Below are 22,292 nucleotides of genomic sequence, written 5' to 3' on the forward strand. Positions count from 1 at the left end.
TGTATTTTTAGTAGAGACAGGGTTTCACTGTATTGGTCAGGCTGGTCTCGAACTCCTGACTTCATGATCCACCTGCCTCGGCCTCCCAAAGTGCTGGGATTACAGGTGTGAGCCACCGCGCCCAGCCCACATACACAATTTTAAATTTTCCGGCAGCACATCACATTGGACACTTAAAATATATATCGTTTTGATTTGTCGATTACACCTCAGTAAAGCTGGGGGGAAGATTTCTAGCAGTCACATTAACAAGGTAAAAAGAGACAGGTGAAATTAATTTTAATAATAGATTTTATTTAACCTAATATATCTGAAATATTAGCATTTCAGCAGATAATGCGCATAAAAAATTACTGAGACAGTTCATATTCTTTTTTTCTCTAAGTCTTTAAAATCCAGTGTGTATTTGACACTTAAAGCACACCTCAGTTTCTGCTGGTCACACTTTGGGTTCCTGATAGCCACAAGTGGCCAGCGGCTACAGTATTGGACAGTGTAACTGTAAATGATCCAACACGTAATGATCTTCATCCTTTTAGCTCACCTGAAAGCCACGTGTGTTCTCTGAAAGCTCACCAACTGCAGAAGAAATGTCTGTGGGCCTCCAGAGGTCTACAGATTCCAGCTGGAGAGGTACTGACGGGCATTTCACATGCAATCAGCTCTCTTCCTCTAATGGGCACTGGCTGTGAGGATAAGTGGGAAGGAAGGAAGAACAGGAGCAGGCTCACCAAACCCCACTGAGAAACAGAGACCCCTTCCTCCTGTCAGCACTCACAGCATCTTCGGAGTCAAGGGGCCCGCTCCTAGCTGCTTACGCTGGGGGTCTTAAGCGCCCGGATCCTCGCTTCCACGGCCACTCTCCACCACCTCCATATCCACACCTCAGGGCTTCTGCTGTCTCCTAATTTCTACCTGGAAATAAGAGAACTTCCAACAGGGTGGCTTTCCATGGCTTTATCTGCTGTGCGTGGCCCCCTCCCTCCCCATGTGGACCCACCAAGCTTTGTGTTTAGGGCCACGTAAAACGCGGTTGCAATCCTTCAGGCCAGTGGTTCTCAACCCGGAGTGATCTGCCCTGTCCCTTGCAGCCTCTGGAGACTGTTGGTTGTCAAAGCTGGACTAAGCCCCGAGCATCTAGTGGGTAGAGCCATACATGCCACCAGATGCCCTATGAAGCAGGGACAGTCGCCTCACACTCAACAAAGAATTATCCAGCCCCAAATGTCAATAGCACAGCAGTCAAGAAAACCTGAGCTTCAGGGAAAGAGGCTTTTCGCTGGCAGCGGAAGTGGGAGGCCTGAAGGCAGGAGGGGGACTGCGAAGGTCGGCAGCCTTGGGGCACGTTGGCAGTGGGAGAAAGCAGCCTGGCCCTAAAAATGTCGTCTGCGCTTGCAGGCTGCAGAGGGCTTCTTTCTATGGTATTGCCATGGGGTGAGCCACAGATCGCCTTGATGACGTTAAGAGGGAGTAAAATTGAAGCCTCTGAATATCTATGTGGCAAACCCAGGCCAGCATCCATGACATGTTAAAAGACGAGAGCTTGTCCACAATGCTCTGATGTGCCACAGAGGAAACGTAAAAAATATTGAGGCTAGGGGCAGCAAGGCATGAAAGAACAAAATAGCCGTTTTCAAATTTCTGAAGCAGTCACTGGTGAAAACAATAGGATCCTCCTCTTCCTCCCCCCTTCTCCTGCTCCCCTTCTCCTCCTCCCCCTCTCCTCCTCCTCTTCCTCCCTCTCCTTGGCCTCCTCCCTCTCCTCTTCCTCTCTCCCTTTCTCCTCCTCCCTCCCCTCCTCCTCCCTCCCCTCCTCCTCCCTCCCCTCCTTCTCCTCTTCCCTCTCCTCCACCTCTTCCTCCCTCTCCTTCTCCTCTTCCTCCCTCCCCTTCTCCTCCCTCCCCTTCTCCTCCTCCCTACCCTCCTCCTTCTCCCCCTCCCTTTCCCTCTCCTCCTCCCTCTCCTCTTTCCTCCTCTTTTCCTCCTCCTCCCTCTCCTCTTCCTTCCTCTCCCCCTACTCCTCCCTCTCATCCTCCTCCCTCTCCTCCTCTTCCCTCTCCTCCTCCTCTCCTCCTCCCTCCTTTGCCTTCTCCCTCTCCTCATCCTCACTCTCCTCCTCCTCCCTCTCCTCCTCCCTCTTCTCCTCCCCCACTCCTCCACCCTCTCCTCCCTCACCACCTCCTCCTCCTTCCCCCACACTCCGTCTCCTCCTCCCTTTCCTCCTCCCTCCCTTCCCTCTCTTCCTCCTCCCTCCTTTCCCTCTCCTCCTCCTCCCTTCCCTCCTCTCCTCTTCCTCCTTGCCTCTCTTCTCCTCTTCCTCCCTCTCCTCCTCTTCTTCCTCCCTCTCCTCCTCCCTCTCCTCCTTCCTCTCCTCCCCCCCGCTTCCCTCTCCTCCCTCTCCACCTCCTCCTCCCTCTCCTGGTCCCTCTCCTCCTCCTCCTCCCTCTCCTGGTCCCTCTCCTCCTCCTCCTCCCCTCTCCTCCTCCTCCCCTCTCCTCCTCCTCCTCTCCTCCTCCTCCTCTCCTCCTCCCTCTCCTCTTCCTCCCCCTCCGTCCTCTCCTCCCTCACCACCTTCTCCTCCTCCCCCCTCACTCCGTCTCATCCTCCCTCTCCTCCTCCCTCCCCTCTCTTCCTCTTCCTCCCTGCCTCCCCTCCCCTTGTCCCTCTCCTCCTCCTCCTCCTCCTCCTCCTCCCTCTCCTCCTCCCCCTTCTCTTCCCTCTCCTCCTCCTCCTGGGATGGGTTTGCATAAAGTGACCTTAGCCCGGGAACTCCCATGGGGGCTTTCAGCTCTTGGATGCCTTAAAAAACAGTTACTTTGAAATATTTGGTGGCCAAAGAGAAATCCAAGTCATTAGGGAAAATTATAACCAAAATGACAGCAAAATTCTCTCATCTGGAAGGGCTTTGAGTCCAGGTCGTCAGACAGTGCCCCCATTCCTTGGGCTTTTATGAGACTGTGGAAGAGCGAATGTGGATGGTTCCAGAGCATTCTAGCAATTACCATTTTAACCCTTGCAGAGCGCACTAATTGCGGCCCATTCGTTCTTCTATGAGCCAGGCCCTGTTCTAAGCCCTTTGCAGTACATGATTCAGAAGGCCTGAATGTCTTCTCATTTGCCGGCAGGAAATCTAAGGCACAGAGGGGTTAAGTAGCCCAAGGCTTCCCAGCCTGGGAGGTTGTAGAGGCCGGATTCACACCAGGCCGTTAGTGTGACCCAAACTGAAGAACCTTCCTCGCCCGACCATCAGGCCACGACGCTGCTCCGCGTGGAGATCTAGGTAAGTGGAGGCGGGCACCCCAGCTTGCTAAAGCCAAGACACGCAGATGTTTTCGCCTACGAAGCCTCTTCCCTCCGCCATAGCAGGGGCCCTTCACCTGGCCCAAAGCCTGACAGGAGCTCAAGGCCCCGCAGCTGCGTTCCTTCCCTTCGTCCCTTCCCTCTCTTCGCGTGCGAATGAGAAGCTCCGCACCACACTTCATCTGGAGGGCAGCAAACCAACAAAAGGGCGCGAGGCGGCAGCTTGCTCCTGGACTCTCCCGGCAACTCCAAGGAGCAACTGAAACCCGCAGGTGATCCCAGCCTCCAGCGTTGGCACTAGAGGAGTGCCAGCATCTCACACACGCCCTTCCATGAGGCAGGTGAGCTCACTTCCTGAGGAAGTGGCTGCAGGGGGTGTCTGTAGGGCCAGCCAGGCCTGGCTTGAAAGCATCTGAAACGGCCTGCGGTGTAATCGAGCATGAGTATTGGTTCAAACACAAGATGCATATTTGTCCACTTGGTTATTAGTTATTCACGTACTCGTCCTTAGCCCGAGAACTGCCATGGGGGCTTTCAGCTCTTGGATGCCGTAAAAACCAGTTGCTTTGAAATATTTGGTGGCCAAAGAGAAATCCAAGTCATTAGGGAAAATTATAAGCAAAATGACAGCAAGATTCTCTCATCTGGAAGGGCTTTGAGTCCAGTTCATCAGTCAGCCATTGCCCCCATTCCTTAGGCTTTTATGAGACTGTGGAAGAGCGAATGTGGACGGTTCCAGAGCATTCTAGCAATTATCGTTTTAACAAACAGGGCTCTTTTCTAATATTCACATTCCTTTCGCATGGCCTCACGAAAATACAAACATTCACTCCATCCGCAAAAAATGCAGACGCTCTGGGAGGAAAGAGCCGCCCGCTCAGCCCCCTCGCCGGGTGGCAGCCACAGGAGATTGATTGTATCTGCTCCCGGTTTCCCGTGCTGACTGTGTCTGACTCCTGAGAAAAGATACCGCACCCCTGGGTGGGCACTGCCACGACCAGAGGTCCGGAGGCCTGGGACCCTCCGTGCAGGAGGCCGGGCTACGGTGGGCAGGGTCGGCCCTGCAGACGGGGCTTTCCCCCAGTGTCTTCGTTTTGGAGAGGCAGGACGAGGGCTCCCTGAGCCCTGTTTTGAGGCCTGCCCGGATCCAGTTCTTTCCTGTTCATCTCATTGTCTTGGGTCTGATCTGTTACCAACCTCAAAGGGAACCAGAGTCTAAGATTTTGGACTCAACCACTGCAGTTAACCTCAGAACCTACCCACACGCCCACGACGTGTTATGAATGTATATGTTAAACATGGATTCTCCTCCACAGGTCCACATTAGCAGGGGGATGTCAGGTAAAATCCATTGGTAACCTATATTGATGAGCTATTTTCAAAACATTATTATCTGAGAGAAATGAAAGTCGGATCCAAGAATGTGACATGCTCGTCTCTCAAAGCAACATCATGGATTTTCATTTTCCACAGTTGGGGTTTCTCACTCTTCCTAAAACAACCGGTGAATTATTATGTGATTTTAAAATGTTTTTAAAGAAAGGGGAAACAGCAATACCTAAAAATGTAAGAGACACTCTCCTCCACAAGGAAGGTATTCTGCAGATTCTCTGGGTGTTCACTGTCCTTGCGTGTCCGAAGTTGGTTCCTGCCGTGGGTTCGTGGTCTCCTGACTTCCAAGAATGAAGCCAGGACCTTCGCAGTGGGTGTTACAGCTTTAATTTATTTATGTATTTATTTATTTATTTATTAGACAGAGTCTCGCTCTGTCCCCAGGCTGGAGTGCAGTGGCGCGATCTCAGCTCACTGCAACCTCCGCCTCCCGGGTTCCAGCGATTCTCCTGCCTCCGCCTCCCAAATAGCTGGGACTACAGGCGCCCGCCACCGCCCGGCTAATTTCTGTATTTTTAGTAGAGACGGGGTTTCACCGTGTTGGCCAGGATGGTCTCGATCTTCTGCCCTCGTGATCTACCTGCCTCGGCCTCCCAAAGTGCTGGGATTACAGGCCTGAGCCCCGCGGCCAGCCATGTTACGGCTCTCGCACGGACCCAAACAGTGAACAGTAGCGAGGTTTACTGTGAGGAGCCAAAGGACAAACCTCCCGCAGGCGGAAGACAACGGGCTGCCGAGGCTGGCTGGCATGGCCAGCTTTTATTCCCTTATTGTCCCCGCCCATGTTCCTTTTCTGTCCTATCAGAGTGCCCTTTTTTCAGTCCTCCCTGTGATTGGCTACTTTTAGAATCCTGCTGATTGGTGTGCTTTACAGAGCATTGATTGGTGCGTTTTACAGAGCGCTGATTGGTGCGTCTTATGGAGCACTGATTGGTGCATTTTACGGAGCGCTGACTGGTGCGTTTTACGGAGCGCTGATTGGTGCCTTTTATAGACCACTGATTGGTGCGTTTTACAATCCTCTTGTAAGACAGGAAAGTTCCCCCAAGTCCCCACTCGACCCAGGAAGTCCAGCTGGCCTCACACTCACTTGCACAGCACTCCACACAGAGGGGGAAACGGGTGTTCACTCAGCTCGTGGTGCATCATCCACCTGGAATAATTGTTCCAGGAGTGGGGAGACGCAGTGAGTCTGGGAGGGAGGTCTCTCACCGCTTCACTCCCAGGGTGACCTCCTTGTTCCCCAGAGAGGGCCAGTGCCAGGAGCAATGATGTCCACACACACCCCACACAACACCACACACACCCAACACAACAGACACCACACACCACTACATGTACCCCCACACCTCATAGACTCATACTACATGCATCACACACACCACACACTTTGCACACACTACACATACACTACACAACAGACACACACCACACAACACACATCACACAACACACACCACCACATGCTCCATAGACCACACATCCTACACACCACACACACTGCACACACTACACATACACCACACAGCAGATACACCACACAACAGACACATGCCACACAACACACACCACCACATGTCCCATAGACCACACATCCTACACACCACACACACCACACACACTGCACACACTACACATACACCACACAGCAGATACACCACACAACAGACACATGCCACACAACACACACCACACGTCCCATAGACCACACATCCTACACACCACACGCACTGCACACACCACACATACACCACACAACAGACACACACAACACACACCACCACATGCCCCCAACACGCCTCATAGACGCCTCCTACACACATCACACACACACCACACGCACTGCACACACTAGACCTACACACAGCACACAGACACCACACACCACCACATGACCCCACACGCCTCATAGACCACACATCCTACACACATCACACACACACCACACACACTCCACACACTACACATACACACACCACACAACAGACACACACCACACAACAGACACACCACACAACAGGTGCCACAAACCACCATATGCCCCACACACACCCTATAGACCACACATCCTACACACATCTCACACACACCACACATACTGCCTACATACGCATCACACACCGCACACACTACATATACAATACACAGACATCACATAGACTACACATACTACATACATTAGACACATACCACCCAACACCCCCACACACCTCATATATGCCACACACTATCCCATACCATATACACACCACATATACCACACATACACATACACCACACATACACAACACACACACATACCACACACCACCCTATACCCTATACACACCACATATAGCACACATAACACAGCACATACCATGCATACACACTGCACGCACTGCACATACACACTACACACATTACACACGCACCACCCAACACCCCTCACACACCACACATACACACTACACACACACATCACACACCCATACCATACACACACTACATACACCACATATGCACACTACACACCCACACCCAGTACACACCATAGATGCTACACATACGCACCACACAAATGCACAGACACCTGTGAGCACCGACTTCCCAGGTAGTCAGCCCACCATGCTGATCTGTGGTCAGTATCTGAAGGGCAAACAAGGGCTTAAACTAGCACCGGGCCTAATTTCAGAGGCTATTATGCAACTGGGTAGCCAAGTGTAACAACATCCTGTGCTACTTCCAAGAGCACAATGGCCAGGCCCCGTCCTGAGGAGGCAGACCAGGAGGTGGGAAGACATTGGGAGGCACTAATTTTACCAAAATAAAGTGGGGGCATTCCATATTCTGGAAAGTGTGATTGGTGCTGACTGTGTGACTGTGAAAAGGAGTGTCAACCTCAGCATTAAATGAGCGCTCTTATTGTTTGGGGCATTTTTTAAAGCAAGTGATACTAATTTTTTTTAGTAAATTGTGATTTACAGTTTTTCTGAGAACAACCCAAATTCCCATCACTAAGGGTGGTGTATACTAGAGAGCTCTTAAACAGAATGAGGCCGATCTGTGATGTGGCCCCGGAAATGATCCCAAATTCCCATCACTAAGGGTGGTGTATACTAGAGAGCTCTTAAATAGAATGAGGCCGATCTGTGATGTGGCCCTGGAAATGATCACTAAGATGTAGGGTCCCCTGAGGAGAAAGACTACGTGATGAAACAATGCACAGAGCATGTCATTTACATGAAAAGAGAAACTTTATTCCACAGCTATAAACACGTGTGTGAATGCAGAGAAAAAAGACTTGCAGGATCCACTCCAAAACTGAGGATCATTATCTCCCAGGAAGAAAGTGGGATTATCCTGCAGAGAGAAGCAAGCAGCAAAGAGGCTTTTCCCACTTCACTCTATATGTTTCCAATCTATTTCAATCTCTGAGAATGGAAAATACATTTGGTTATTAATTGCATAACTTTATAAAGCAACAGAGAAACAGGGACATGCTCGCTTTGGCAGCACATATACCTAAAAAACAAAAAACAAACAAAAAACACAGAAAGGTGGGGTAAGAAGTTGGATTCATACCCATAAATAAGAAGTATAATTTGTTTAAACGACTGGGCACAGTGGCATACGCCTGTAGTCTCAGCACTTTGGGAGGCCAAGGCGGGCAAATCACTTGAAATCAGGAGTTCGAGACCAGCCTGGCCAACATGGTGAAACTCTGTCTCTACTAAAAATACAAAAATGAGCCAGGCGTGGTGGCACAAGCCTGTAGTCCTAGCTACTCAGGAGGCTGAAGCAGGAGAATCGATTGAACCCAGGAGGCAGAGGTTGCAGTGAGCTGAGATTGTGCCACTGCACTTCAGTCTGGGTGACAGAGCAAGAACCTGTTGAAGAAGAAAGAAAGAAGGAGAAGGAGGGGGAGGGGGAGGGGGAGGAATTTGTTTAAATGCATGCCTCAATTGGCAGGACACCCTGGGTTTGGTGACTTTTTTAAAGCTGAAGACACTTGCTAGATTGCTAGTAGAATACCAAGAGGCTTATAAAACACCAAGGAGGCTTATAAAGCGTCTTCAGTGTGCTGCGGACCCCTAACCCACTGCAGAGTAGAGGACCTCCAGGGACTTGCAGGCAACAGGTGTCACCGCAGGCCGAGAGGTCACCAATGTGAGTTTGGGACCAGAGTCCAGCTTCCAACCTGCAACGGCCACATGCCCGCTGTATGGTCTGGACCATTCACTTCACCTCTTTAATGGAGTTAAAAATAGTACCTACCTCACTCATCAAAGAGTGACTGAAGCCAGATGCAGAGGCTTACCCCTGTAATCCCAGCACTCTGGGAGGTGGGCAGATCACTTGAGTCTAGGAGTTTGAGACCAGCCTGGGCAGCATAGTGAGACCTCATATCTACAAAAAAAACCGCCTGGTGTGGTGGCACCCGCCTGTAGTCCCAGCTACTCAGGAGGCTGAGACGGGAGGATCACTTGAGCCCAGGGGGTTGAGTACGCAGTGAGCCGAGATCGCGCCACTGCACTCCAGCCTGGGTGACAGAGTCAGACCTTGTGTCAAAAAAAAAAAAAAAAAAGTGAGATAAGAACATGGGATGTGCTTAAGGACTTCTTGGGACAATTTCTTATTGTTCTAGAATACTGGCTATTATTACTGAAGCACCACTAGGAGCTCCTAATAGAATGTGTACCACCACCCCAAATCCAGAATGCAGGAGAACTTTCCTCTAGCCAGAGTCAGGTTTCAAGGCCCTACACTCGGCAGCGGGCAAGTATTTGTTAAGCACTGTCAGTGTGCCCACCTCGGAGGGCTCCGCCAAGGAGTGGAGCCGGAGCTTCTCCAGGACCCTCACTCAGGGACATTAGCAGCCAGTACCAAAAAGAGGTAAGGACGTACCGCCCAGGCCCAGCACTGACTGCCCTGGAAGTGGATAAATGTGGGGTGCAGGGCATCCAGTCCTGTCCTGGGGAGAGGGCAATCAGGTCAAGCTTCTCAGCGGAAGCAACATCTAAGAGTGGAAAAGTCAAGAGGAATGAGAATGTGTCCCAGGTAGAACTCAGGAGCAAAAGCTCAGCGGTGAGAGGGACCATGGCACACACCCAGCCACGCAGGTGCTGCGGGTGGACTTGGAGATAGGAGTGTGGACAGACAGGCCCACGAAGTAACAAATAAAACACGGTTCGCACCTAATAAATGATCTGTCACACCACACACCCTGTAATAGCAGAACTCCCCGCTTGGCTGAACGTGGGGCCTGGATAGCTGCACCGTCAATGGAAAAAGTGTGCACGGACTCTGGGGCATTTTCAGCAGCAGCAAAAGGGCGCTCTCGGGCTGGGAGACACCGAGGAAAGTCCATACCCACAGGAAATCCCTTAGAAAATGTCCTCAACGACAAAATCAGCCTTGTTGCGCAAACGTCATACAAGTGAGAGGTAACTATAACCTCAGCGATGCAGAACTCCCATCGTACTTCCCTTTGCAGGCACCGGCAGGTCAAGGTTTCCCCAAGCCTAGACCTCAGGGCTCTTCTAATGCAGTGTCCTTAGCTGTGTGCTGCAATGGGAAAGCCGGTGACATGGAGCAGGGGACAGGCCCCACCTCCTTTCAACAGTGGCCTCGAAAAGCCCAACCCAGGAAGGCCGTCAACAGGGGGGAAATAGACCTGAAGGTCGAGAGCGACTGGGTGAGCACAGGAGGGTGAATTCCGGTCCTAGAATGAAATCTAATGAAGTAGAGAGACTGGTTCCCAGACAGAAACTCATCCCCAACTCTCCTGGAAGAAAGAATAAGACAATCAAGATTTATACCCGACCATTTGTTTCCTTTTCGGTAACATGGGCAGATCATCGCTTACTGTCCTAGTTTTCCTTTTCTGCCCTTGGTTTGTTATGGATTCACCTCAAAAGAAGCGATAGCCTGAGGAATCCCAGAGCCCATCTCCCCACTGCCCCCGCTGTCTTCGAAGACCAAGAGTCCTGTGTCATCACAGGACCCCACCACCCCTGCCCAGGGGATCAGATCTAGTGTGGCCAGAAGGAGCTAGGCCCAGGGAGCTCCTAGTTGGGAATTTCACTCACGAAAAGGGAGAATCAGGCTGGGTGCGGTGGCTCATGTCTGTAATCCCAGCACTTTGGGAGGCTGAGGTGGGTGGATCACAAGGTCAAGAGATTGAGACCATCCTGGCCAACATGGTGAAACTCCTTCTATACTAAAAATACAAAAATTAGCTGAGTGTGGTGGCGCACGCCTCTAATCCCAGCTACTTGGGAGGCTGAGGCAGGAGAATTGCTTGAACCAGGGAGGCAGAGGTTGCAGTGAGTAGAGATTGTGCCACTGCACTCCAGCCTCGTGACAGAGCAAGACTCCATCTCAGAAAAAAAAAGAAAGAAAGAAAGGAAAAGAAAAGAAAAAGAAAAAAAAAAGAAAGAAAAGAAAAGGGAGAATCGCACTGTGGGAACCCAAGCTGACGGGATATCGGAAGAGTCAAGCTGAGAAGCCACGTTCCGAGGAAGGAGCCAATGGGTGCAGGAGGGAGAGGAGCCCCCAATAATAAAGAGAGAAGAAGACACAGACACAGAGGCAGAGGCTGAGAGAGTGGCCACGCTGGGCTGGGAGTGGAACACTCCAGGGAAGGTGCTGGTGCTCCAAGGAACTGGGCTGTGTCAGCGAGGGAGCCCCAGGGAAGCCCCAGGTCCTGCTCTCCACTGACGCGGTGGGCTCACAGGTACCCTCCCCACAACCCGCCTGCACAGCCCGCCTGCGAGCGCTTGTGTTCCTTGGGATCCAAGTCTCCTGGAAGATTCAGATGGAAGCCTGTGAGATGCCTGGTGAAAAAACGTACCCCCTGGGGGCTGGAAGAACATGGCTATTTTTTTTTTTTTCACCAAATCTCCACTACAGATTTTCGAGGAGCTGTAAATCACAGGAGTGGTGCAAAACACAGGTACATGGGAACGTTTTGTCTGTGTTGTGTGAAGATGAGCAGGTGGTAGGTAGCACCACCTTGTGAACTCTGGCTCTGTGCTGTGCAGGTTCTAGGAAGGGAAAATCAGAGCAAAGGACGTGACCCGAAGAACCAGGAATGGTTTAAGAAGGATCGTTTATGGCAGATTAAGCTCACCGATTTTTTTTAAAGTGGCATGGAAAGTCAGCGTCTCTAGTGAATGTTTTTATGAGAGTTGACTTGCTTTACCTTTGCCCCAATGCGAAAGCCATTCTTTACAATACAGACTTCAAAAATCAAACACATCATGAAACGTGGCGAATTAGGCACTGTGAAATCAACCTTCTCCTCAGCTCTTGAGCCTTCCCTCCTTGGAGTTTAACTTTCTCCAACAATAAATAATATGTAATTTGTCTGCTTTCCCTAATTCTTCCTGCCAAATTACCCCTTTTTGTTAGTAAGAGAATAAACAAAATCTCTCTCTTAGATAGCCACAACTATATCAGTAGTTTTCCATGGATTCTCTTCTTCCTTCCCTTCCTCTTTCTTGTTTTTGATGAGCAGCAGCTTTTATCAATAGATCATTTCCAGGAGTCCAAAAGACTATATATATATATACAGGTTCAATTCCTCTCCCCAGAGTCCCCCAGGCCCCCACCCTGGGCGAGGCTGCAAGGTGCCTTGTTGTTTTCAAGGGGCCCCGTCCCAGCCCCTCTTACATGGGCACCCCAGCTATGACACCCAGTAGTGACTCTGGGCTTTGTGTCAGTGCCGGCTGCAGCTTTAGTGGCACTGTTTATGGTGGAAAGGGGGGTGTCAGGGCCCAGGTCTTATTAGGGGCAGAATGATGAGAAAGTCCCTGAAATGCAGGGACCGGGACTACCAAAGGAGGCCTCTCTCTGTGTCTTAGGAGCTTGATCCTTCACAGGCTTCATCATTCCTTCTGCAAGACCACACCCTTCTCAATCAGACGCGGGGCATCCCTGCCAGCCACAGGTCCAGTCCTAGAATGATGAGGTGAGCCAATACAAACGAAAGCATATTCTGGTCCGCAAAGACTTGGTGATTAATTAGACATCCTTTCCGTCTTCCCACCTACCTTAGCAAAATGCAAGTTCTGGGGCGGTGCTGTGATAAGTGGGGAGACGCCAAGCTGGGCGTCAGATGCGTTCCTGAGGAAGCCGTGGACGTACTCGCTTTCCTCAGGTGTTTGCTGTGTGCTCCACTCACAGTGTAGTTTAGTTTAACTGGCCTGAAAGAGGAAGTGCTCGAAAGGAAAGCACTTGGTAAATGCAGGCAAAATCTAGCTAAGTGTTTCTCCTGAACGGAATTAGTGCTGGGAGCAGAACGGTGATTTGGGAAGATCATGTCTTTCGGTGATTTTGTTCACTGTCTGTGGCAGATCATGCAAATTATGTCAAACATTGTCTCCAGCATTCACACAGTCTATTTCCCTGCTCTGCAGACGTGGAAAGGTAGAAGCCATGCCTCCCGGACTCCCCTTAAAGACAGCACTTGCTGAACTCGGGTTGGAACTGACCGTCATCTGTGTTGTGGGAGCAGGCAGGAGTTCCAGATTATACCAAACAAATGCAGCCATGAGGATGGAAGGTGGCATGAGAGGGGGAAATGGGATCTTCTGGCAAGCATGGAGAAGGAGGTGTTTGTTCTGTGGCAGCCACGGCCAGCACTCTTCTCTCTGGTCCCAACAGCAGAGAATCTGAGTGCTAGAAATATCTCGTTGTGTGGTTGCTGTTTCTTCTGGTTGCTTATTCCTGACGATGTAGTATCCAAGCTTTGTTCTCTCATCCTCCTGGAAATTCTGTACTGACTCTGCATAAACTAGCAGAGTGGATTCTGTCGTCTGCAATTAAGAAAGCCTGCCTCTTTATGATTTCCCAGAGACAGAGTGGCATCAGGACAGCCACACCACCAGCTCACAGCTTGCTTCTCCAGTGCTCCCAGATGATCAGGGGAGACTCTAGGGCCCTAAAAAACAACTCTAGTGGGTCAACTAAGAGACCTAAACCTAATGTTTTAATGCATTACATTGAGCAATCTGAAAGGGTAGGAATTTCCTCACAAACTCTATGCTGAAATGCTTCTGATATCTGTATGTTCCTAGGAGTATATTTTGAAGAAATTGACCACATTGTATGGTTTTATATAGTAAGTCCACTCCAGATGGCATCAAAATGGTTTCAGTTGGGCACACCGGTTCACACCTGTAATCCCAGCAATTTAGGAGGCTGAGGCAGGGGGATCACTGGAGACCAGGAGTTGAAGACCAGCCAGGGCAACATAGACCTTGTCTCTACAAAAAATAAAAATAATAAAAAATTAGCCAGGCATGGTGATGCATGCCTGTAGCCCCAGAGACTCAAGAGGCTGAGGTGGGAGGATCGCCTGAGCCCAGGAAGTCAAGGCTACAGTGAGCCGGGCTGTGTTCACGTCACTGCACTCCAGCTTGGTCAAAAGAGCGAGACATTGTCTCAAAACAAACAAAAAAAAAAAGTAAGAATAGTTAAAATTCTTTTAAGAAAAAGAAATTTGAAAGGAAAATATTGTGTAGTCCAGTTCATTCGTGAAAATGGCTGAAGTCGGTTTTTATTTCCTGTCACTTCTTTTACATTTCTGAATTCAGAATTCTTATTAGGTTTTACCTTAATAGTTCAACGTTTCATAACTGCTCTCCTAGAAAGATCATTTTAAAGCAATTGCATTTGTTCTGAAAGTCACATCTAGATCTCCTACCTGGGTCTATAGGTTTATAGAGTAAAAAGAACTCTTTCACTAATTTACACATTATAACTATGACCCAGTTGCTCTGGACACAGCAAGCATATAGATGGTCACTCAGTGAATAAGTAATAATGGTGGAAGAGGGTGCAAGAAAGTCTGTTAACAAAAACCAGAAAGTGACTTTTATTTTGGCGTTGACCATAGAGAGATATTGGGACCACCAGGAGAATGAGGTAGAGTAGGCAGTTAAGTGCTATAAGAGGGATTTGATGTCCATAGGAAAGGTTTCCCGTCTTTGTCAATGACAACTCCCTTCACCCAGTTACTCAAGTCAGAGCCTGGAAGCTCTCATCCCACCTGTCCCTGCCTCACGCCTCATATCTGATCCATAGCCAGGTTTGTCTGTTCCGGCTCCAACATGTTCCCCAAATGCATCCCTGTCTTTCCAAGTCTATGGGCAGCATCCTAGTCCCACTGAACATTGTCTCCTGCCTGGATGGCTGCAGAGGCTTCTCACCGGCCTCCTGTTTCCTCACTTGGCTTCGTACAACTCTTTCTGCTTGCAGTAACCAGAGCTATCCTTCAGCCCTGTGCAGCAAACCACAACCACCACTCCGTGGCCTCCCCACCACCAACCAGACCCCAGGCCAGATCCCACCCGTCTTGCCAGCCTCACGTCATGCCATCCTCCTCCCCCACGCTCCTCCCAGTTCATCCATGTGCCCAGGTCCTCTGTCCCTTGGAGGCCGAACAAGAGAACATCTTGCTGCCGGGAACATCCTTCGCCCGACTCCTCACAGGAGGCAGTCAGGTCTGAGCTTACCTGTCACTTTTCAGACAGGCTTTCTCCCACTCTTGCCCACATCTTTGGGTCTAAACAGTGCCATCTCTGCCCACAGCCCCTTATCCTCTCCAGCACCTTATTCGTTTCATACACAGAACCTCTCACCATTTATAATTATATACTTAGTCTTGTTTATATGCCTGTCTCCCACCAGACTGAGAGGGTCACACACACCAAGCTCTTCCCTGTCTCATTGACTGTTGTATTCCCAGCACCTCGCACTGGTCCTGGTACATAGTGGGTTCCTGTGCATATACATTTTATTTTCTGGACAGATCAAGAAAAAATGTTGCTCACTTAGCAGCCTGGGCAACATATGGAGACCCTATCTGGACAAAAAAATTAAAAATTAGCCAGCCATGATGGCACACACCTGTAGTCCCATCTACTTAGGAGGCTGAGGCAGGAGGATCACTTGAGCCTTGGAGTTTGAGGCTGCAGTGAGCTATGATCACTGCACTCCAGTCTGGGTGACAGAGCAAGACCCTGTCTCAAAAAAAAAAGTCACTTAGGATATTAATTCAGGAGGATTTAGCAATAACCAACAAAAAGGGGATTAAATTGACCAACGGAACTCCAATTGAAAACAAATCTGGCCAGTACCTTCCAAAACTGGGGGGATGGGGGATGACAAGGAATTATACATACAACTGGTAGGCTGTTTCCACCCACCAGTCTGCCAAGATACAGACAAAGATTCTTAAAATTGTACTTACAGTAACCAGTTTGTAAAACAGTTTGCATTCTCTATAGATGTTGAAGAGAAGCTCACCCAGCAATCTCATTCTTAGGTATGACCAAGAGAAATGTGTTGTGCAAGAATGTTCAGAGCAGCATTATTCACAACAGTCCCATACTGGAAAGAAGAACCCAATGTCCACCCACGGAATAGATCAGTACATTGTGGCTTAGTCATGTAATGTAATACAACTACAGGCAGAACCATGAATGAATTTCACAAACCTAATGGTAAGGAAGCAAAAAAAGAAAGAAAGAAAACAAAAACAAAATGCCAAGCTACATGCTGCGTAACTCCATTTATATAGCACTCAACAAAACAGACAAAACCCTACTGTGATGTTGAGAGATACATGTTTAAATAAATCCCTAGATGTGAATGCATCTCCTCTCCGGAAAGGCACTGAAGCAACTGTGTCAACTCAAGATAAGAGTCACCCTTGGGAGACGGGACACGAAGGGATCTCTGCCACTGACAAAGTTCTGTTTCTTGACAAGGGTCGTAGCTACGTGTATGTTCACTTTCTGGTAAATAGCTGTTTTTAATGAACTAAATATGCATAAGAATCACATGTTGAAAATACCAGTTCTTGGACCCATGCCCGGGATAGTCCGATCCAGTGGGCCCAGAAAGCTACCCTTCAACAATGAACTTGGGAGCTTCAGATGGAGGAGGGTCAGGCTTGCAGAAATAATCACTGACAACCTCATGGCTGGAAAGAGTTTTAAGGAACAGTCAAAGAGTTTACCCTGACTCTGAATTTATTGCCCTGGCCGTTTCAGCTCAGGCTCCCGTTGGTAGAAGACAGAGATACAAAGAGCAGCAAGACGTTAGGAACATCTCGCAGCCCAGCAACAGTTTAAAGCAACTCGGAAGCAAGGCGAGGGTGAAGCTGGAAATTGCGTTGCGGTGTCTCTAAGGTCAGAGCTGTGTGTCTCATGGGAAAATTGACCCTCGTACATTTTCTCAACTCCATTTGATCACTTTCCTTCGTTTTTGAAAGAGCCGCTGCATGCCCATCATTGGGATCAGTGTTGGTGATATGTCCTGTGCCAAAGGCCATCGTTTTGCAGTATAGAAAATTAAGCCCAGTCCTGATGTGGGCATTCAATCTGTGAGTGCTCATGTCCAGCACAACTGAGCTCATGCTGAACAGGCTCCGGTTTTCCAGGGTGATATACCTGCAAAATACAAGAGGACGGGATGCATAGACCCAACATTTCCTTGCATTTCTGTCAGTCAACTTCGCTGAGCTTTCTCTCTGGATGACAGCTCCTGAGCTCCAAACTTCGAGGAGCCCTTCCCCCACAGAGATCTGGACTTGGCTGACCGGGACTAATGCAGCTACCACGCCAGGAACTGCAGCTCAGCTCCGCAGCACTCCAGGCTGAAGTTGCCATTGAAAACCACTCAACCATAACTAGGCAAATATACCCATTCACCAGAACGGCGGGTAGGCCCTAACCCTAACTACTCACCAGAGAAGCCTGGGTTGTGTTACATTGTGTGGTGTTGTGTTGTGCTGTGCTGTGTGGTGTTGTGTTGTGTAATTTGTTATGTTGCATTGTGGGATGTTGTGTCGTGTGGTTGTGTTGTGTTTCACTGTGTGATGTGTGGTTGTGTTTCACTGTGTGATGTGTGGTTGTGTTGTGTTGCACAGTGTGATGTTGTGTGGTTGTGTTGTGTTTCTCTGTGTGATGTGTGGTTTGTTATGTTGTGCTGTGTGATGTTGTATTGTGTGATTGTGTTGTGTTGCACGATGTGATGTTATGTGGTTGTGTTGTGTTGTGCTGTGTTGTGTTTAACACCCCTTGGAGACTTCTGAGATTTGCATACAGCAGAGTCTTCCCTTTGATTCCAGTCTGTGCTCCCCCTAAGATGTTACGGATTTTTGAGAACCTATGCTAAGGATTCCTACAATATTGACTAAAACCAGACATGTTCCAGGAACATCTGGAATCCCGTGTTTTTATTTTCCTGGACCCAGCAGGCAGCTTTCCCTGAAAACCCCCTAGTCTGATGATCCCACCTGCCACCTGGTATTCCCCACGCGCCAATCCCTGGCCCCACACTTTCCAAGTTCTATTGTTTCCAACAAGCGCCTTCTGTGTTTTGACATCCACCTCCCGCCAGCAGCCCTCCAGCGCAGGCAGGCCGAGCAGGGAGCAGGCTGGCACAGGCGCGCTCCTAATCCCTAGCATTAAATCCAGGGTGAGCTCTGAGGAAAGCAATGAGGGGGCCTTTGCTTCCATCAGCGTATTGAATTTGGAAAGTCTGTGGGGGAAAAAGAATTATGCATATGCAGGCATAACCTCTTAACACGCTTTCCAAGGATCTCAAATGAAAAAGCTCAATACACAAAATGGGAAGAACTGCAACGTTGTGGGTGGTACCATGGAAAAAGCTGGGAGGAGAGAGAAAAAGATTTTCATCCCATTGTCTCTGTCAATAAGAAGCTCTGGGCCTTAGGCAGTTTGCTTGGTCTTCAGTTTTCCTCATTTCTGTAAGGAAGTATTTGGATGTACCAACAATTCTTCCAGCTCAGAAATTCTGTAAACCTATGGACACATGTTCTTATCCATACTATATTTACGTAAGACTACATGAGCAAAAACTTGATCTCAGTACTTGACTGAACTACTTGTACCAATCATCTTTTTAAAATCTGTCCCAGGCAGTATTAAATTTCCCACTGTGCCTGCTGGACCAAAAGTCCTAGCAGCTTGCCACAGAGGTACAGGCAATCAAGGAGTGTCACCTTCTTCAAGTGTGTGTATTCATTTGGGACCTCAACAAGCGGCTTACTTCTCTCTCGCCTCTTCCTTGGGTTACGAAAAGAGCAAACTCCACAGCATAACATGACACAACAGGCACAAGAAATGAGGGTGGGGGAATGTAAATAAGTCTGAAAAATCACAGCCAAAGAGAAAGACATTAAAGTCCTATAGAGTTCTTAGAGTTCACCCTCAAATTTTGCCCCCAACGTTCTGGAAGCCAGAGAGGAGAAGGAAGCCTGGGGCAGAGCAGACCAGGTACTCAGTGACATCTCTGCAGTGCAGTCAGTGGGAGAAAGCAGCTGACTTATTTTTGTATTATTTCTCACAAAAGCTGTGGTACAGTCGGTCTGTATCGCTGTGGCTGGAAAGTCAGGTGACACTCAGTGCTGGAGAAGTGAAGGAAACAGGGAACAGCATGTGATGGGTGGGGCAGGTGCCACTTGGGTAGGGTGGCTGAGGAAGCTCAGATCAGGGGACATATGAGCAGAGGACTGCAGGAAGTAAGGGAGGAGCCCAGATACCTGGGGAAGAGCACTCCAGGTAGAGGGAAGAGTGAATGCACAGGTGCCAAGCTTGGTGTGTCTGAGGGACAGGAGGGAAGCCAGGGGACTGGAGTAGGGCAGGTGGAGGGAATAGTGACAGAGGATGCGATTAGGGAGGAAGAGTCTCTGGGGTGGCGTGAAGGAGCAGATCCTATGTGGCCAGCAGGGACTTTGGCTTTTAATGTAGGGGACATGGGGAGATATTGTAGGCTTTTGAGCAGAGTTCCTGATGTATGTAGCTGGAAATAATCACTACAGCTTCTTCCTCCTTCTGAAATACGCAGAAGCCTTAAAGAGAGAGAGCCATGACCCCCTCTCTGCCGGTGTCTGGGTCCTCACCATGCAACCTGAAGAGCTCCTGATCTCTGTGAATGAGCACCTCCTTATCTTTCCACACATGTGCCTTGCCCTCATCCCAGCTGCCTTAGTCCATTTGGGCTACTATAACAAAAATGCCACAGACTTTGTGATTTATAAAGAACAGAAATGTGTTACTCGCAGTTCTGGAGGCTGGAAGTCCAAGATCAAGGCACCGGCAGAGTGGGTGTCTGGTGAGGGCAGCTCCTGCTTCCAAGATGGCGCCTTGTTGCTGGGTCCTCATACAACAGGAGGCAGAAGCAAAAAAGACCTGGCTAGCTCCCTCCATCCCTCTTACAAGGCACTAATCCCATCCCTGAGGGCAGCCCTCATGGCCTAACCACCTCCTAAAGGCTTCACCTCTTAATACTGTTGCTTTGGGGATTGTTTCAACATGAATTTTGAAGACAACGTGAACATTCAAAACATAACATTGGCCTTGGTTTCCAAGGCCCGAACTCCAGGAGGGCTAAGATAGTGGTTTTCGATTTGTCTTTGTTCCTTGTAGCCTGTGGGTTCCTCCAAGAGATTGTAGGAGGAATAGTCAGTGGGTTCCAAGCATCCCACCATGGCTGCTTCCACAAGCCCGGTTCTGTTTCTACCTGGGTTAAAGTTACATTTCCTATATATTTGAGTCCATTGTCACTTGGAAAGTGTCTTCCTAGAGAAAGGACTGGAAGGGTCTTCACCAGAGTGCTCTTGATTGTCATTGGTTACCATGGGTGTAGGAGGTGGGATGGAAGAAGTGGGCAGGGGGTGAAGGCAGAGTGTATTCTTCTAGATTGCTTCAGTTGTCTGCAAGTCATTGTACAAGGCATAAATTTGGCTCATTTTTTAAATGATATGAAAAATTAAAACCTGCAGTCATTTTTCAACTCTAGGATGTGAGCCTTCTGAGGTGGTTTTTGGTGGATGCTGTTGAGTCTGGATAGAGAAGAAAAGGCTGGAAGGGAGTGGAAAAGAGGGAGGCTTTCCCCTAGGGGACAGCCCCAAAAGCTCTCAATATGATAAGAAAAAGGCCAGCTTTGGTGAGTTCATTAAGTGAGTCCAAAGGAAGCGTGTTGAACTGGATGGCTTTCAGCCCTAGATACAACCAAGCAGAAAATAGCAGCTTGAGAGGGCGCCTCTACCAGCTTCCCAGGGCTGCCAACCAATGACTACAGATCACCAAAGACCACAGACCTGATGGACTAAACAACAGAAATGGACCCTGTCACAGCTCTGGAGGCTGGAAGTCCAAGATCACGGTGTTCGCGGGCCATGCTCCCCATCAAGGCTCTAGAGAAGAATCCTCCCTTGCCTCTCCCAGCTGTGGGTAGCTCTGAGCATTGCTTGGTTTGTGGTTCCAGTCTCTGCCTGCCTCTCCACACGGCCTTCTCCTACTTCGCCCCCCCGCCCCCACCTCTTAAAAAGACACTTGTCATTGGATCTAGGGCTCAGCTTAACTCCAGGATGATCTCCTCTCGAAAACCTTTATTTAATTCTCAAAAACCCTCTTTACAAATTAGGTTCCCAGACATGGACGTGTCTTTTGGAGAGCCACCACTCAACCCACCACTACAGCCCCCAAATGACACCTCCAGAGACAGTCACCGCTGGCAGTAGGCGGTGGGCAGAAGCGAGGACGCAGCCCTTCAGCGTCAGGCGGAGGCACCGAGCCGAGGGCAGCCCGGGGGCCCGCGGGGGGCGGCGGCTGGGGCGGCGCCGGAGTCTGCAGGGCTGGCCGCGCGCGCACGAGGTCACCTGGGAACTTGCAACAATGTGCGTTCGCGCTCAGGCCCCTCCCGCAGAGACGCTGGTTCCACGGGGTTGGGCTGGGGCCGGCGCATTCGTCGTTTTTCAGAGGCCCCGGGGCTTCTAATGTGCGACGAAGGCAGAGAAACCCTGGCCGCTGAAAGGGGGCTGCGGGCAGGAGTCAGAGGCCGGGGTCCCCTCCGGCTCGGCCGCTCCTGCGGGGCAAGGACGTCGCCATCTGCGGGCAGGGCCGGCGTGAGGTCAGAGGGCCGAGGCTTCCTCCTGTCGCGCGTGCCCACCGCCCCGATGCCACCCTCCTGGCTCCGCGCTGGCCGGGCCTGTGGGGAGCGTCCGCGGAGACGCGCTGCTCCGGCCCCGCTGGCCCTCGGTGTCCACCCGGCCCAGCGCGCTGCGCCTGCCCCTCGGCCGCGAGGAGTCGTTCACACTCTGACACGGTCTTAACAATTGAAGCAAGTTGTCCTGGGTCCTCCGCAGAGCCGTGGATCCATTTGATGTTCATCTGTCAGGAGATTTTCACGCTTTCAGGGCCTTCCCCAGATGTCGGCCACAGTGATGCTAAGGACCCCCGACCCTGTCCACAGCTGGGTGCCCTGGTGCTCTGTTGGATCCCTCTGCGCTCCGGGGCCTGAACTCTGCAGCAGTGAGAGAAACTCACTCTCTTCTCGTTTTTTGAAAGACAGACACAAATTCAACAGGGCTTCTTGTGTTGCAATAGCTACCCCATCCCTAGGCCTCGGGTTTGATTACATACCCGAAACTGTTCTGTCTGGGTGGCTGTGTGATATCTTGAGATACTAAATTACCTGCATGTTTCATCCTCTATTTTATCCTTTTCTTTCCCCCACCCGCCAGTCAAGCAGGAAGCCTGTGCAGTGCTCACTGCCAGGAGCTCGCCCTGGTGTGCTAG

Source organism: Rhinopithecus roxellana, chromosome 16 (assembly GCF_007565055.1).
Source record: "Rhinopithecus roxellana isolate Shanxi Qingling chromosome 16, ASM756505v1, whole genome shotgun sequence".
Classification (NCBI taxonomy): Eukaryota; Metazoa; Chordata; class Mammalia; order Primates; family Cercopithecidae; genus Rhinopithecus; species Rhinopithecus roxellana.